The 18,591-nt window shown below is 35.8% G+C and overlaps 1 protein-coding gene and 1 pseudogene across 25 annotated transcripts in view; both read left to right on the plus strand.

The window, feature by feature from the left end:
* DCDC1 (doublecortin domain containing 1) overlaps positions 1-18,591 on the plus strand; it is a 482,427-nt gene that overhangs the window by 324,519 nt on the left and 139,317 nt on the right. The window lies entirely within an intron of this gene.
* LOC112663416 (spliceosome-associated protein CWC15 homolog) lies at positions 7,004-7,783 on the plus strand (annotated as a pseudogene).

Raw genomic sequence — 18,591 nt, forward strand, 5'->3', positions numbered from 1 at the left:
GTCTTTACGTTCTGTCTCCCTTTCTGATATTTCCCACACATTTCTTCTCCCTTCCCTTATATTCCCTTTCACTATTATTTATATTCCCCAAATGAATGAGAACATACACTGTTTGTCCTTCTCCGACTGACTTACTTCACTCAGCATAATACCCTCCAGTTCCATCCACGTTGAAGCAAATGGTGGGTATTTGTCATTTCTAATGGCTGAGGAATATTCCATTGTATACATAAACCACATCTTCTTTATCCATTCATCTTTCAATGGACACCGAGGCTCCTTCCACAGTTTGGCTATCATGGCCATTGCTGCTATAAACATCGGGGTGCAGGAGTCCCGGCGTTTCATTGCATTTGTATCTTTGGGGTAAATCCCCAACAGTGCAATTGCTGGGTCGTAGGGCAGGTCTATTTTTAACTGTTTGAGGAACCTCCACACAGTTTTCCAGAGTGGCTGCACCAGTTCACATTCCCACCAACAGTGTAAGAGGGTTCCCTTTTCTCCGCATCCTCTCCAACATTTGTTGTTTCCTGCCTTGTTAATTTGACCCATTCTCACTGGTGTGAGGCGGTGTCTCATTGTGGTTTTGATTTGTATTTCCCTGATGGCAAGTGATGCATAGCATTTTCTCATATGCATGTTGGCCATGTCTATGTCTTCTTCTGTGAGATTTCTGTTCATGTCTTTTGCCCATTTCATGATTGGATTGTTTGTTTCTTTGATGTTGAGTTTAATAAGTTCTTTATAGATCTTGGAAACTAGCCCTTTATCTGATACGTCATTTGCAAATATCTTCTCCCATTCTGTAGGTTGTCTTTTAGTTTTGTTGACTGTATCCTTTGCTGTGCAAAAGCTTCTTATCTTGATGAAGTCCCAATAGTTCATTTTTGCTTTTGTTTCTTTTGCCTTCGTGGATGTATCTTGCAAGAAGTTACTATGGCCGAGTTCAAAAAGGGTGTTGCCTGTGTTCTTCTCTAGGATTTTGATGGAATCTTGTCTCACATTTAGATCTTTCATCCATTTTGAGTTTATCTTTGTGTATGGTGAAAGAGAGTGGTCTAGTTTCATTCTTCTGCATGTGGATGTCCAATTTTCCCAGCACAATTTATTGAAGAGACTGTCTTTCTTCCAATGGATAGTCTTTCCTCCTTTATCGAATATTAGTTGACCATAAAATTCAGGGTCCACTTCTGGATTCTCTATTCTGTTCCACTGATCTATGTGTCTGTTTTTCTGCCAGTACCACACTGTCTTGATGACCACAGCTTTGTAGTACAACCTGAAATCTGGCGTTGTGATGCCCCCAGATATGGTTTTCTTTTTTAAAATTCCCCTGGCTATTTAAAAAAAAAATACATGATATGTTTAGGAGGAACTGAATATATATCCTTCCATCCAGGTATGCTAGTAGTTGTGATAAATAGTGGCAAACATATGTCCAAGTCTTATTAAAGTACTCTTCTAACACACTTATTATCTGCCTTAAATCACACAGTACTACAGTGATTTGGGTATTATCTTTTGTTCCATTTTATAGATAAAGGAACTGCACTGAGGCACAGAGAAAAGATACCTGCCCATAGGTATACTACTACTGAAAGGTAACACAGGAATTTGAACCCTGGAAAACTGACTTTAACTGTATTCTTTTTTTTTTTTAACTGTATTCTTTTTTTTTTCTTAATTTTTATTTATTTATGATAGTCACACAGGGAGAGAGAGAGAGAGGCAGAGACATAGGCAGAGGGAGAAGCAGGCTCCATGCACCGGGAGCCTGATGTGGGATTCGATCCTGGGTCTCCAGGATCACACCCTGGGCCAAAGGCAGGCGCCAAACCGCTGCGCCACCCAGGGATCCCTTAACTGTATTCTTAACTATTATAGCATATCATTTCCTGGCCAGCCCTTAAATACTACATTCCAGTGAAATGTGGAGGACAACAAGTTATTCTTTTGATTCGGGCATTCTAGATTAGGTTCTTATCATGGATAGAAATTTTGTCCCACTAACTCCTAGTTGTCCGCAGGTCTTGGCTTAGATGTCAGCCATAGTATCATCTCCTGGAGGTTTTTCCTGACTCTCAAGTTCATAGTCAATGTCTCTTCTATGTGCTTCACAACACCCCATGTTTCTCTTATCATAGAACTCATCACACTGAGTAGTTTGCTTTATTGCCCATGACTATCTTTGTGGTAGTCAAGTTGGGAACCACAGAAATAAATTACAGAGGCAAGAAATATAAATGAGAGAACTATTGGGTCAGCTCTAATTTATTAAAATGCTCCATTTTGCCCCCCAGCCTGGTGGAAATAGTTTCATTGTTGGCTCCAATAAGAATCTTATTAAGCACTACTAAAGTGCTCTGAAGCAGCTTATGAACTTATGAATTGTGGACTGATTTATACGATTTGATTAACTTTACAATTTTTTTTGAAGAAAAAAGGAAAATTTTTGTTCATATGCCTTGTATATATATTAAAGACATCTGTATTATATATTAAAGACATCTGAGTCACCTAAATTATATTTAAAAAGTCCATCTAAATTTTAAAAAGACACCATTATTGATAGATGAGATTGCTAGTTTATTTCTATGACATTATATTAGTTTTGGGTCAAATTTATTTCATAAAGGGTAGGGCACAAGGGCCTTCTGAATGATTCTTGTATATAGCATATTAATAATTTCTTAAGACTGGGAGATGTTTTTACTATTCTAAATTATTATGGAAATTTATAGCTATTACAACTCTTTTTAGGATATTGTTTTGGTGTCATGTAATATTTTTTCCAGTATAATTAACGTAGAGTGTTATATTAGTCTCAGGTGTAAAATATAGTAATTCAACAATTCTATATGTTATTTAGTGCTCATCATGGTAAATGTACTTTTAATCCCCTTCACCTATTTCACTCATATGTGGAATTTAAGAAACAAACGAGAAAGGAAAAAAGAGACAAACAAAAAAACAGACTCTTAAATATAGTGGACATGTGATTTATTTGATGAGAGTTTTTGGTCAAGAATACACTCCCCAACTATAATTTAATTTCTATGTGAAAAATTGAACGTTTCTATTTATAACTTTTGACTTATAGAACTGCAGGATGGCTCAAAATGGAGACAGTGTAAAAGAAAATTAAAGGAACGACTAAAATATTATTTAAAGCAATAGATTTATAATATAATTTGACAGCCAATTTCTTGCTACCTACTTCTCTAAAAGCTTATTCTGAGCCTTCTGGTGAGAAATAAAGCTCCCTGAATGTCTGTTTGGCACCCCTCCCTCTTCTCCTTTGGGAATGATCATTGTTGTTGGTCTACCACCCAACAGTTGGGCTCACAGCAGGTTGTATTGGAGGGTTTTTTTTTTTTCTTCTGAAAACAACAGTTGGTTAGGAGTTATGCATTAGTTTGTTTGATTTATTGTCTCTGTGACATAATATGTAAGTACTCTCTATGAGCCCAGTGAAAAACAAAAATGTTTAAAAAAGAATGCACTAAAATAATTTAATTATGCCTTGATAGGAATAATTTAAATTCACATTCATTGACAACTAATGAGGAAAGCATTGGCAAAATTATTTCTGGATTGGATAAAAATATTATTTCCTCTCCAAAGTATACCCATTGAGGAGAAATTTTTATTTTTATGTCATTTCTGCACCCTTTAATGTGTAAGAATAGGTCATTAGGTGGCCTCTAAAATAACTTCTGCCTGTATACTAGCATGAGTTTACATTTGAGAACCTACTTTTTCAGCTAATCTTTGCTTAACAAATTTTAGAAAAATTAGACTATTCTATTTTTCCACGTGACATAGAGACTGCTCATGGCTTTAATTTTCTGTTTTGACACCACCTTCACCGAACCTAGAGTACTTGAATGTTGCAGTACTTAGGAACCTGGAAATTCATTATAATCAAGAGGAATAGCTAGCTACAGCATCTAAATCGATGAACTGTTGCTGATTCTTTAAAAATCTCCAAAGGGAAACCAAGCTTATAAAATCTTTCTAACCACCTTGCATTGAGCTGTCACCTTCAATGTACCTTTGATATACTCCTTTTTTGTTAAAGGGGAAGATGGGAAACAGAAAGTGTATCATTTCATTCACACGGACTTTGTCTGGAAGTGCGGCTGTGATATGATTTCTGTCAGAAACAATCTGCTTGATATTTCTCTGTCTTTGCTTGGGAACACAGAGTGGCCTGTCTGTTTTCTATCCCTGGGTGCTGGGCTATCCTGCCTTGTCAAACAGCATTTGTCTTCACTCACTACCTGCTTGTTGAGTGGAGCTCAGCCTCGCTGTGGTGGCAGAGGAAGCCTTAGGCTGCTCAGCATCTGTCTCTTCATGTAATTAACTGCAGCCCTGGATAAGGAGCAAAACAGAGATTTGGTGCTGTGAAAGAGTAATGTGTCTAGACAGGAGTTTCTGAGCGGGGAAAAGATTTGTTAGTGTTTCTGTTCAAATAGGAGGACACATTTTTTTTTTTTTTTACCTTAAAATGTTTTGAAGGCAAAGTGACCATTTGCTTCCGAAGCAAACTTTGGAAAACTCACTTACTGTGCCCTAACCATTCTTTCAATTGGCAATTTTAGCATCAACACAAAGATAGTCATGAATTATAGATCATTGAATAAAATAAGAACTTATGAGTCCATACCGACATGAACAAATGAATAAATGAAAGATGGAGATAGGCTCTTCTTTAGAGGAGAATGCTAATTAGTAAGTGTTGAAGGAAAGATTGAGTTAGAAAAATCACCATTTCACAACTGGTATGTAATAAGTGATTTGGACAAAAATCATCAGTAGATGGTAATACTACTGGATGAAAGTTGGATGCGGATCAGGATATAGATAGTCTTAAATTATTTTTCACAAATTATATATGTACATAATTATATCTATAAAATTATGTATAGATATATGTCATATATTCACATATCTCATATATGATATCTATATGTAATTTTAAGTATATAAAATTCAGTATGGGTTAAGGATATATGGGAGATTTTTCTGTTTTGTTTTTGTAACTTTTCTGTAAGTTTGAAACTATACCAAAATAAGTAAGTACCAAAAAATCCTATTCACTTGTCCTCTTTTGATTTTCTTTCCCAGTAATTGGAGCATGGCTCAGGCTTGGCTCTTTTTAACATAGTATTAGGAAAAATGGGTTATGCTACCCAGAAGCTTTACTCACCAGCTGCCAACAAAGCTTCATTAATGTAACATGTTCTGCAATCAAAACCTGCTCTCTCTTGGGAAAAGAGTGACATTCTGAATACTTGCCTTTCACAGAGACCCACTTAGAGACTTGCAATCCGTAAGGGTTTCTAAGTGAAATGTGAATATCTGCATGTGTGGCTCCCTGACACATTTTATAGTACCCTTTGACTTTATAGAAAAGGGCCCTGAAATTTAGAAAATGAATGCTTGTAATTCTTCCTGTGTCATTCTTAATAAGCTTGCTTTCAGGATCTAGACGGCAAAGAATCCTCCTTTTCTAAGACCTTATTGTGTAGCCATAGCAGCCCTGATAATTGCTTAAATGAGAAAAACAGACTAAATATTATAATAAAGACTGCAAACAGTATTGAAGGCAATTATACGAAACTCTTTCCTGGATATTTTTGGTATTCATTTAATATAGAGCATTGTGATGCTTGAATGAATAGATTTATAATCTAACTTAAAAGTTGGAATTAAGCAATTCAGTGTGTGTCTGGAAAGAGCAGCTATTACTCCTAACCAGCTGATTAGGTGCCTTGACATGCTTTTGCATGCGACAACACCCTTGGTGTCGCACTTGCAACCGACAATGGGCTGACCACTCCTTCACAGCCAGGACAATTTCTCTTATTTGGAGCAATTGGCTTTGACTTCTCTTTTCTTTCTAGTTGGTGATTAATAAGATGTAGGTTGACCTCCCTTCTAATGGGGAATGGCAAGAATGAGGTTTGCCAACGCTTTGAGTTCCTAACGTCTCTAATAAATATTTAATTTATTGACATTCGTGGTTTTTTTTTTGCTATATATTTTTTACATTGAAAAAACACTTTGAGGGATGCCTGGGTGGCTCAGCAATTGAGAATCTGCCTTCAGCTCTGGGCATGATCCTGGTCCAAGATTGAGTCCCACATCAGGCTCCCTGTGAGGAGCCTGCTTCTCCCTCTGCCTGTCTCCTGCCTCTCTCTATGTGTCTCTCATGAATAAAGAAGTAAAATCTTTAAAAGAAAAAACACTTTGAGTTTTATATTTTCTTTGAAACATGAGTTCCACCCTACTGTTCTTTTCTGTTTGTTTGCTTGTTTGTTTGTTTGTTTGTTTATTGTGATAAAAGTGGTATGTGGGAGTCAGATTATGCAAACTCCTTATTTTTAGGATTATGGATTGGGCCCCCACGTTACCTGAGGATCATCCTTGTTGGCAGGGCTGGAAGTTCAACCAAAAGCTTCAGGTTACCAGGCTAGTGTTGTTGCTACTTGCCTAACAGCCTGGAGTCTGTTCACTTTCTTAGAGATTCTTGGAAAACAGAAGCACAATAAAATTTAGAGAGAGAACATCTAAGGAAATTAAAGTATTCATAATACTCTAAAATCTTTATATTTTGAAATAATTTTAGATTCACAGAATAATTGTGAAGATAGTCTAGAGTTCCTATATCCCTTTCACTCAGTTTCCCCTCATGTTAGCCATTTATTAAAACTAAGAGGGATGCCTGGGTGGCTCAGTCAGTTAAGTGACTGACTCTTGGTTTCAGCTCAGGTCATGATCTCAGGGTCATGAGATCAAGCCCTGCATTGAGCTCTGCATTGAGCCTCTTATCCTGCTCCATGCACAGCACAGTCTATTTGAGATACTCTCTCTCCCTTTCCCTCTGCCTTTATCCTCTGCCCCCTACTCTCTCTCTCTCTCTCTCTCAAAAAAAAAAAAAAAACGATGAAAAAACTATGAAGTCAGCACTGGTACAATAGTCTTAACTATAGGGAGGCTTCTGGGAGCATAAAAGATGACAACAGCAGCTAGGCCAACTTTTGAACCTGTGAGAGGTGGGAGAAGAAAAGGAGAAGGTGATTTGAGCCAACTCTCAAAGCAGTACTCAAGTAGAGACCTACCTTCTTATACAAAGATAAAATATAGACAAACTACTCAGGATGCCCCTGAACAGGTTCGCAACCGTGACTTCAGGAGGGAGCTGGAAGAGAGAGAGAGAGTTGCTGCAAGAGAAAAAAACAGACCGTCCAACAAGAGAACATACAACCTCCTCGTTGGTGTCAAAGAAGCCTCGGTTAGACCGGATTCCTACTGCCAACCTTGATGCAGATGATCCTCTAACAGATGAGGAAGATGAGGGTGAAGATTTTGAAGAGGAGAGTGATGATGATGACACTTCAGCTCTTCTTGCAGAACTAGAAAAAATTAAAAAGGAAAGAGCTGAAGAGCAGGCCAGGAAGGAACAAGAACAGAAAGCTGAAGAAGAAAGAATACGTATGGAAAACATTTTGAGTGGAAACCCTCTCCTTAATCTCACTGGTCCATCCCAGCCTCAGGCCAACTTCAAAGTTAAAAGAAGGTGGGATGATGATGTTGTTTTCAAGAACTGTGCAAAAGGTGTAGATGATCAAAAGAAAGACAAAAGATTTGTAAATGATACACTGCGATCTGAATTTCACAAAAAGTTCATGGAGAAATACATTAAATAGTACAGTTTTATGTGCTTAATTAAAGACTGTAAGGTGTAAATGATCATTCTCATGTTCTGTTTTTCTCTTTCCCCATCTAAATTATGTATAGGCCTCCCTAATTTTAAGTTCCAAACTATCTTTTCCTTTATTGATAACTTTATTTGATGAGGACTTGGGAATTAGTTTAACCTAGTTTCCATCCTCTGAATATTTCTAGTAATATGCTTTCCTTTTAATATGGGAAAGGGAATCTTCTTGTAATAAATATTTTCAAAACTCAAAAAAAAATAGTCTTAACTATAGGTTGTTCAGGTTTCTCTAGTTTTCTCACTGATTTTTTTTTTCTATTCCTGGATCAATTCAGAATACCAAGTTGCCTTGGCAGTTATATCTTATCTCCCGAGTTTCTCAAAATATTTATTTTTCTTTCACAACCTTGACCCTTCTGAATAGTGGTCAAGTATTTTGTAGAATGTTCCTCAGTTGGTTTTTGTGTGAAGTTTTATTATGATTAAGCTGATGTTATGAATTTTGGGTAACAATATCACAGGAGTCATTGCCCTTTATGTTGCTTTAGATCAGGGTATGCATAATATCAATATTACATTGTATTGGTGATGTTAACCTTGATAACCTGGTTAAGATGATATCTATTCGCTTTCTCCACTAAAAAGTTACTATTTTTCTCTTCCTATACTCTATTTATTAGAAGTAAATACTTGAGCCCATACATGGGGAAGGGAATTAAACTCCTCTTGCAAGAAGGAACATTAAAAAAATCTGCAGATATGGTTAAGACACCACAATAATTAACAAATATTTGAGGGAAGATGTTTTGAGGCTATGCAAATATTCAGTTTCTCCTAGGTTTTGCTCATTAATTTAGTGTTTATCAGTGGAGTTTGCCTGCTGCAACTATTGCTATGATGTTCTAATGGTGATTTTATATTCCCCTCATTTTTTCTACATTATGAATTGGAATTCTTTTGGAAGGAGAGATCAGTCCATTCTCTCTCACTATTACTTATTAGTTCAATCGATTAATTCTATTCATATGGGCTTATGGGTATTTATTTTATTCTTTGGGTGATAATCCATTATTTGTTTGACTTGGTTCAATTTGTTCGTTTTAGCCAGTGGGAGCTTTTTTAGGTTAGTTCCTATGTCCTTTGACATACATTCCCTTTATTTTTAACTCTTTTTTTATTTTCTGACAGTATAAGATGTTACAGGATCATCTCATGTGTTCCCTGTCTCGATCATAGAACCAGCCATTTTCCCAAGAAGTCCTGATTTCTTTCACTGTAGAAAGATGTTTAGAAATTAAGATCTAGGTACTAAGTGTGCTTGTTGCTGTTAGAGTATATTTTTTTCTAGGCCTTCTTGATGGGCAGATCTAGGAAATACATGCATATATATATTATCTTTGTTAGCACATGGATTTATGTTTATTTTTCTGTCTGTGTATATGGTAAAAAAACAAACAAACAAAAAAACATGAGTTCATACTGACATGTTTGATTCCAACCCAGCATTAGAGAGTTCATTCTGATATTCCCATCTTGGTCATAAATAAGGCTATTTGAAACTTTTTTCTTTGACATTGGGAAACATGACTTCTATCATCATCACATATAATATATTTTACTATTTGTTCAAATTTAATATATATGTAACATAGTGTCAGAATTGCTGAACTTCACTACTATAAGAAACAAATTTAAAAACTAGAGTGCAATGTTTGCGTGTAATTCTTTTTTTAGCATTTTAATATCAAGACAAAACACTTGTTTTTTAGTTAGTTAAGCCAACTCCTTTCTTCCTCACCCCTTCAGTGAGGTTGTACTATACATTTTTAATACAGTCAGATTTATTTACCACAATCTGCATTCCATCCTAATTGTCTCACAATTTTACTTGGTTTCTGTATGTTTTGTGTTTTAATTTAAAAACAGTGAAAGTCACTATTTCTGGTGTACAGATGGGTTTTGACAAATGCATAGTCATATACTCACCACCCCAGTATCACAAAGAACAGTTTTTATTTTTTGCATATTTGACTTTATTTAATCTTTCCAATATTATGTGACATGAGTTATCACTTCCATATTACATAAATATATGTCACATTTTAATGAATTAATCAAGTAATTAATTATTACCATACAGGGTTTTTTCTTAAAGATTTTATTTATTTATTCATGAGAGTCACACAGAGAGAAGCAGAGACATAGGCAGAGGGAGAAGCAGGTTCCCTGTGGGGAGCTTGATGTGGGACTCGATACCAGGACCCCGGGATCACAACCTGTTTTGATCATTTTGTCTTCTTTGGAAAAATATTGGTTAAGGTCTTCTGCTTGGTTTTAATTGGATTAAGTTCTTTATATATTTTGGATATTAAGCCCTTATCAGAAATAGCATTTGCAAATATCTTCTCCCATTCTTTGGGTTGATCTTCACTGTGAAAAAGATTTTATTTTGGTGTAATCGCAATAGTTTATTTTTACTTTTATTTATCTTGCTTGAGGAGACATATCTAGAAGAGGGTTTTTATGGCTGATGTCAAAGAAATTACTGCCTGTGTTTTCTTCTAGGAGTTTTATGGTTTCAGGTCTCACATTTAGGTCTTAATACATTTTGAGTACTTTTGTGCATGAAAGTGTAAGAAAGTAGTCCGGTTCCATTCTTTTGCATGTAGCGTCCAGTTTTCCCAGCACCATTTGTTGATGAGACTGTCTTTTCCCTGTTATATATTCTTGCTGCTTTTGTCATGGATTAATTGGCCATATAAGCCTGGGTTTGTTCCTGGGCTATTTTGTTCCATTTATCTGTGTGTCTATTTTTGTGCCAGTACCATACTTTTTTGATTACACAGCTTTGTTATATTTTAAAATCTGGGATTATGACACCTCCAACTTTGTCCTTCTTTCTCAAGATTTCTATGGCTATTTGGGGGCTTTTATGGTTTCATACAAATTATAACAAACGGTTTGATCATTCTAAAATATTCTTTTGCATGTCACCTTTGTAATCAATACCTTCGTTCAACCCCATTCTTAGGCAACTACTGATAACATTTCTGTCCCTATATCTTTGCCTTTTCCATAATGTCATATGAATGGAATTATAGAATATGTAGTGTTTTATTTAGATTTAGCTCTTTTCATTTACCAAAATGCACATCCATATTGCTGTGTGTATCAACATTTTATCCCTTTGTATTGCTGCATAACTTTCCATTGTATGGATATACTACAGTTTATATATTCACCTGTTGAAAGACATATTGTTTTTTTTTCCAGTTTTTGGTGATTGTGAATGAAACTGCTATAAACACTTTCCATGCACATTTTATAAACATGTATTTTCAGTTCACTTGAGAAAATACCTAGTAGTGTGATTGCTGGGTCATATGGAAAGTGTGTATTTATAAATGTCTGCCTAACTGTTTTCCAAAGTGGCTACTATGTTGCATTCCCATAAAACATAAATGTTCCTGTTGCTCTGAATCCTCAACAGCACTTTGCAGAATTTTTGTTTGTTTGTTTTTATTTTGTTTTGTTTGCCATGTGAATAGGTGTGTATTAATATCTCATTGGGATTTTAATTTGCATATTCTTGATGACTAATGCTGTTACTCCTCTTTTCCTATGCTTCTCTGACATTTAGATGTCTTCTTTTGGTGAAATGTCTCTTCAGATCACTTGTCTTTGAAAGGATTGGGTTGTTTCTTTTCTTATTGTTGAGTTCTAAGATTTCTTTATATATTCTGGGTACAAGAATTATCAGATATGTGATTTACAAATATTTTCTTCCAGTTTGTGTCTTCTCTGCTCATGGTCTTAACAGTGTTTTCACAAAACAAAAGTTTAAAAATATAACACCTAGGGATCCCTGGGTGGCGCAGCGGTTTGGCGCCTGCCTTTGGCCCAGGGCGCGATCCTGGAGACCCGGGATCGAATCCCACGTCGGGCTCCCGGTGCATGGAGCCTGCTTCTCCCTCTGCCTGTGTCTCTGCCTCTCTCTCTCTCTGTATGACTATCATAAATAAACAAAAATAAATTTAAAAAAAAATATAACACCTAATTTATAAGTTTGTTTTTTTTTTTATAGATTGTGTCTTTGGTGATGTATCTAAAAAGCTCATGACCAATTCCTATTTTTTTCTAGATATTTTAAGAGTTTTTCATTTCACCTTTGGTCTATGATCCATTTTGAGTTATTATATAATGTATGAGGTATTTAAAAGTTTTGTTTTATTTCATATAGATGTCCATTTGTTCCAGTATTATTTATTGAAAACACTATCCCCCCTCCATTGAATTGCCTTTTACTTGTCAAAACTCAGTTAGCTGTATATGTGTCAATATATTTCTGTTCTCTATTCTGTGCATTAGTTGATATTTCTATTCTTTCATTAATAATATACTATGTTGATTACATAGCTCTCTAGTAGGATTTTTTTTTTCTAGTAGGATTTTAAATTGGGTAGTGTGCATCATCTAGCATTGTTCTTTTTCAGAATTGTCTGGCCGTTCTAGTTCTTTTGCTTTCCATGGAAATTTTTTTTGCCCATAGAAATTTTAGAATGAGTTTGTCAAAATCTGCAAAAAAGTTTGAGATTTTTATTGGCATTCCTTTGAAACTGTAGATCAAATCAGAAAAATTGACATTTAACATCTTAACATTCTTGTTTTCTGATTCATGAATATGGTGTATCCCTCCATTTATTCATATATTTGATTTTCTTCATCAGTGTTTTATAACTTTCAGTATATAAATCCTACAAACATATGTAAAATATTTATACCTAAGTATTTATATTAATATTTTGTATAATTGCTAAAAAGCAAGCAATTGTACAATTGCTTTAAAAAATGTGTTATTTTTTATTCAAATCCGAATTGTTCATTTCTGGTATATAGGAATGTGATTGACTTTCATATATTGATCTTTGTTGTATAACATTGTTTTTTCCTTATTTTAATTTTAATTTTTTAAATTTAAATTCAATTGCCAACATATACTACATCATTAATCTCAGATGTCATTTTCAATGATTTTTTATCAGTTGTATATAACACCCAGTGCTTATCACATCACATGTCATCCTTAATGCCCATCACCCAGTTACCCCGTCCCCTCACTCCCCTCCCCTTCAGCAACCCTCAGTTTGTTTCCCAGAGTTAAGAGTCTCCCATGGTTTATCTTCCTCTCTGATTTTTTTCCATTCAGTTTCCCCTCCTTCCCTTATTGTTCCTTGCACTATTTCTTATGTTCTGCATATGAGCCAAACCATATGATAATTGTCTTTCTCTGATTGACTTATTTCACTTAGCATAGTACCCTACAGTTCCATCCACACCGATGTGAATGGTAAGTATTCATCTTTTCTGATGGCTGAGTTATAATATTCCATGATATATATATATATATCATGTGAGATATATATATATATATATATATCAATATATATAATCTCACATCTTCTTTATCCATTCATCTGCCAAAGGGCATCTTGGCTCTTTCCACAGTTCCACAGTTTGGTTATTGTGGACATTATTGCTATGAACATTGAGGTCATAGGTGCCCCTTCCTTTCACTACATCTGTATCTTTGAGGTAAATACCCAGTAGTGCACTTGCTAAGTCATAGTGTAGCTCTATTTTTAACTTCTTGAGAAACCTCCATACTGTTTTCCAGAGTGGCTGTACCAGCTTGCATTCCCACCAACAGTGGAAGAAGGTTCCCCCTTTCTCCACATTCGTACCAACATTTGTTGTTTCCTATCTTGCTAGTTTTAGCCATTCTAACTGGGATAAAGCAATACCTCATTGTGGTTTTGATTTGTATTTCCTACAACATTGTTAAACTCTCCTGCTAGTTCTAAGAACTTTGTTGTAGATTCTTTGGTGTAATAATATTGTGATTTGGGACTGTTTTATTCTTCCTTTTCAATCTATGTGTCTTTCATTTCTTCTTTTTCCCTCTCTTAGCACTCTGGCTGAGAGTTCAGGTATTACATTGAAAAGGAATAGTAAGAAATGACATCTTTCCCTTATTCTTGATTTTAGAGGGAAATATTTGGTCTCTAATCATCTTGAATATGTTGTTAGCTGTAGGCTTATTTGTAGATACCCTTATTAAGGTGAAGAAGTTTTATTCTATTCCTAATTTAGCTGTGAATTTTTATCATGAAGGTATTTTGAATTTTGTTGAATGACTTCCTGTATATCATTGATTTTTCTTATTTAGTTAGTTAATATGACAAATTACATGATTGATTTTCATATGGTGAACCAGTATTGAATTCCTGAGAGGACTCTCACTTTGCTGTGTGTTGTTTTATCCTTTTTTTTTAATTGATAGATTTGATTTGGTCATAACTTGTTGAGGATTTTCTGCATCCATGTCAATGGGAATATTGGTCTGTAACTTTCTATTGTGAACAGATTTTTCTCTGGGTTTGGTAGTGGGATAATGCTGGCCTCATAAAATAAGCTAGGAAGTATTATCTTCTCTTCCATTTTCTGAACAAGAGTGTATAGCATTGGTATTATTTCTTTTTGAAATGTTTGGTAGATTTTGATATATTTTGGAAAGTAATTTTTAGTGCTCACTTCAGCAGCACATATACTAAAAAATTGGAAAAGTAATTTTTATAACTTTTACATGGAATTTTAATTTTTCACTAAATAAAGCTTAGTTAGTATTGAGGAAAGCTAAACTTAATCTGAGACTGAAAATCAAAATTAATTTAGTTGACTTTAGAATCTGTTACCAAATATGCCAACTGGAATGAGTTCGCCATGAGCTGTGCATTATACTGTGGGATGAAATTCAATACTCAGAATTCATAAGAGCAATTTTTATTTTATTTTGTCAAGATTAATATTGACAATTAGGAGTTAGTAACTTCCCCCAAAACAGTATACACTGTCTTGCAAAATACTTAGAACCAGACATCTAGCCTTTGAATTTTTTGTGGGTTTTTTTTTTTTTTTTTTGGTCTTACTTATGATTTAAAATTTCAGCCTTCCTTCAGCTTTGTGTTTCTCAGTATGCTCATGGCTCTCCATAAGAGGCCCTCCATAGAGAAGCCATGATGTTACTGAGAAACACAAAGCTGGAGGCCCACTCTCTGAGGTCTGCTGAAGGTGTGATTCAGCAAATCACCATGGTGATGGGAGCAAAAGCCAGATTGCAGTGGTATTAGTTATAACTAGGTAATACTTAGGAGTCAATTTCTTTCTTTTTTTTTTTTTTTCTTAGCATAGTTGACACACAGTGTTACATTATTTTCAGGTGTACAACATAGTCAACTTCTCAATACATTATGCTGTGGCCACCACAAGTGTAGCTATCATCTGTCACTGTGTGGCACTATTATAATATCATTGAGTGTGTTTCTTCTGCTGTGTCTTTTATTCCCATGACTTACTCATTCCTAACTAGGAGCCTTTGGCCTCTCACTTTTCCTTCACCCATTTTGCCCATGTCTCCAGCCCTTTACCCCTGGCCATCATCAGTTTGTTCCCTATATTTATACGTCTGATTCTTCTTTTGTTTGCTTATTCAATTGTTTTTGCAGATTCCACATATGAGTTAAATCATATGGCATTTGTCTTTCTTGGTTTGAGCTATCTTACCTAGTAGCATAGTACCCTCTAGGACCATCCATATTGTTGGATGGGCAAGATTTCATCCTTTTATAAGGCTGTGTAATATTCCACTGGGTGTATATGTGAGTGTGAGAGGGTTGTACACATCTTCTTTATCCATTCATCTATGGATTGACACTTGGATTGCATCCATATCTTAGCTGTTGTAGATAATGCTGCAACATAGGGGTACATACATCTTTTTGAATTAGTGTTTTCATTTTCTTATTTTCTTTTTTAAATACCCAGCAGTGGAATTATTGGATCATATGGTATTTCTATTTTTGATTTTTTTTTGAGGAACTTCTAGTTTTCCACAGTGGCTGTACCAATTTACATTCCCATCAATAGTGCATGAGGCTTTCTTTTTCTCCACATCCTTCAAAGGCAATTTCTTTTCCAGAGTTCACTGCAGCCTTCTTTGGAGTCCTGCCTTGAACACCTTGATTCTGAGAAGTTAGATTGGCATCCATCTTTGGTACAATTGCTTCACCAAGTTTGGGTTTAAAGGATTATTTGGAGGTCAGATCTTCTGCTCAGTTGGTGGGACTTTACCTTGCTAAGTAGCCTGTCTTGGTTTCTCTTCAATCATTACTTATTCACCATTGGGGGTTAACTGTCAGCCAGATGATCACCATTTTAGGGCTTTGTTCTCTTGAAAGTAGATTTCAGGAACATAAGTTTAACATATGATTACTTTTTTGATTAAAAGAAAAAGCCCTTTTTAAATGGCTTAATGTTTGGCATTTTGCAGTTAACATATGTTCAAATAGGATCTTATAAATGTAAGTATAATTTTATTTAATGTCTTTCTTAAGATACCTTAAGAGAGAACAATTTATATTGAACTTTATTTATTTGTGTACTATTTCTTTCCCAGGAAGGTAAGGCAGGGAGCAGATCCCTTTCGTTGGTGTTTTCTCAACAATATCCAGTAGCATATAGCATATAGTAGGTGCTCCATAATGCTTCTTGAATGAATAATTAATATGTAGATAAAGTACATGGTTTTCCTTCTTCATATTTTATCCTTATCCTCCATATTCATTAAGTTTAATTTTTCCCAAAAAACATTATTAAAAAACTGTTTTTCTCTTTTTCTAATATGCTTACCACAAATATCTGAGAGAATATTACTTACGGCTCCTCCTATTTAGAAAACATTTGCTTGTATGTGTATTGGTGAATCTTTCCTTAATAAGCCTTGTCTGATGTTTTACATGCCAGATCCCTCCAGAGCACCTTTTTTAAGCTGGAGAAGACAAGGGAAATCAGGAGAAAGAGGAAGAGATCCCGAGTGCAGGTTCTTACACTTGCTTTGGTTGGGTTGAGAATGACAGCAGAGCCTGGTGGCCTCAGGGGTGCATGGCAGGCCCTGGATAAGTACAGCTTCCTTCTTCACTCGTTCTGACTCAGCTGCCACTGATTTTTCCTTCATGTTACTTAAGACCCTTACTGATTTTCACCACCAATGCAGTTAAATCTTTAGAAATCGAGTCTTAACATTCTGCTTATTGGGAATGTCCACCCAAACCAGGTGACCCTGCATTGTATCCCTTTGTCTCTGTCTTGGTCCCCTTCCATAGCTGTGTTCAACTTCAGGTGTCTTGTCTCCCTCCTCCCTAAGGCAGCCTTCTCATGCCACTCCTTCCTGTCTGCTCTGGAGGTCCTGGGCTTTTATTAGAGCTGAGCACCTGCTGCTTCAGGCCAGCCTCCTCGTGGTTACTAGGGATGTCCCTTAGCCCTCCCTCAGCAAGCCCGTTTGTCAACTGCCTCACTCCCTGGCAGCACCTATTTTTATGCCAGCAATATTACAGCTTTCTCACATCAGCTTCTCTTTGCAACGCTCACTTAAATGTGGTTGTATTATCCTAGGAAGCTTCCCACCCCAGAATTATTTTGGAATGGCATAATTTCAAGTCTATTGGCCTGGAAAATGTCGCAAGAATGGGAAGTTCTCACCCATGTTACTTGCTCGAGCATAAGTTTGCTTCACTGCACTTCTGTGATTAGCGTTAGTGAAACTGTCTATTTGTGGCAAGTCTTTACTAAATAACTCTTTAAATACAATTCCACTGTGTAAATAGCTTAATACAGTTAATAAGAAGAAAATAAACATAGAATTGTATTATAAAAGCACATGTGCTTTATTATTAGCAGAACCCAAATGTTTTTAGGCCTCATTAGCCTAAGGTACAAATAAAGTCATGCCACAAATGGCCATGTTTCTTGGCTAATAGCCTTACTTGCCTAATTGGAGGACCTTAGCCCTTCTTGCTCTTCCTCCTTACATCTCCCTGGTTATTCCTGAGCATCTCCACAATGTTTCACATATGTATTTACGGATAGTCCTCTTGTCTCTCATATTCTTTGGCTATATAACTTCCTCATTAGGGGCCTACCTGCCATAAAGAAGGGTCTTATCTGTACTACAGGTGATTCCATGCCAACATGGGTTCATTGTTCCTGGGAACATCTTGTAGTGTACCTCAACAATACAAATACCTCGAGATGCCAAAAAGTGCTGTGACCCCTTCAGTCTACACCGTGATGACATTGGGTTATGCTCCTTGAAGAGCATACATTTAAATGAGATCTTACAGGAATAAATAATTTTACTTGTATCTCTCTTAAGGCATCTAAGGTATTTTACATTGCATACACATATACAACTGCATCCATAAGTTCTGCTGTAGTTGACACCTCAGCTCTGGGTTTGCCCTTTGTCACTTAGCTTCTAAAGCCACACCAGTGATACCTTGTGTTTTTGCAACATCTCTTGAGGAAGCATCTCCTTCATGTGGACAGTTTCTTTCTTGGCAGATTTTTGGGCTGGCTAAAGTAGATTATACATTAGCCTTCAACTTCATATTTCAAGTATTTTGGGCTCAGGCATGCATGCACACAGCCCTTCATTCCCCAGTTCTCCAAACACAGATATCTTCCTTTAATCACTATTTCCCCCTTATTACACCACCTTTGGGAGCCTGAGAGGTTTCTAGCACATCATTTTATAAGTATAATCACACAAATTGGTTTTATTTTTGGCATCTCATGACACTTGCTAAAAAAAAATGTCTTCCTAGACAGGGGTGTGAAAAATACCCTGCATTGTAATATTATGTTATTTAAAGAGGATGTTTTATTCAAGATTCTATGAATATATTTTTGGATATATTTGAGCAAAAATAACTTATTATGCCTGGTAGTGCTGTCTTAGACCTAGAAAATAC

Source organism: Canis lupus, chromosome 18 (genome assembly GCF_003254725.2).
Source record: "Canis lupus dingo isolate Sandy chromosome 18, ASM325472v2, whole genome shotgun sequence".
Classification (NCBI taxonomy): domain Eukaryota; kingdom Metazoa; phylum Chordata; class Mammalia; order Carnivora; family Canidae; genus Canis; species Canis lupus.